The following is a 714-nucleotide window of genomic DNA, read 5'->3' as shown; positions in this document are numbered from 1 at the left end:
GTCCCGGGGTAATGAGTTTTCCCCCCACAGGGTCAAAGGGACAATACGCAACAGAGATGTGCACTGAGGCCACATGCAGCTATAGTGTATGCACCCACTTTACCTTACATGGGAGAATAAGTCATATGTCATTTCAGAGTTTTATTTAGGTTACACGTTTAATAAATAACAACAATATCACAATACGTACAAAGAGCCATGCCCTAACACTTGTCACTGGCAACCCCCCTTCCCTTCCCTTCCACCCGCCCCAGTCTACTATACAGGACCGAAGGAAAGTACAGAAAAAAAGTGATAATGGCAAGCGAGACATGAAAAAATGTGGCTCGATAGTTTCCTAATCTGTTCATAAGTGTCTAGAATTTTTATACTGTAAAGGAAATAAACATGGCTAATGGATGTACTATTGATATACAAATTTAATCATCAAAAACTAATACATGGAAAAATTTGTGCAGGATTACAGTGAGCTCAATTTATGTTTGGTAGTTTTAGTAAAGCATTTTCTTATTCACTTTTTCCATGGTTATCTTCTTCCTCTTCTCATTATTATTACGGTTCTTGTTATTCTCCTTGTTCTTTTTTTACATAACCATAAAACGCAATAATAAACCATGGCAGAGAAAAGTGATATTTGACCTTTGCTATGTAGCCACAATCAACAACTTGCCTCTTCCATTATCACACTGAGTTCCAGAGCTAAAGACAAGAAGA

Source organism: Eriocheir sinensis, chromosome 43 (assembly GCF_024679095.1).
Source record: "Eriocheir sinensis breed Jianghai 21 chromosome 43, ASM2467909v1, whole genome shotgun sequence".
Classification (NCBI taxonomy): Eukaryota; Metazoa; Arthropoda; class Malacostraca; order Decapoda; family Varunidae; genus Eriocheir; species Eriocheir sinensis.
This window is presented reverse-complemented; position numbering follows the sequence as displayed.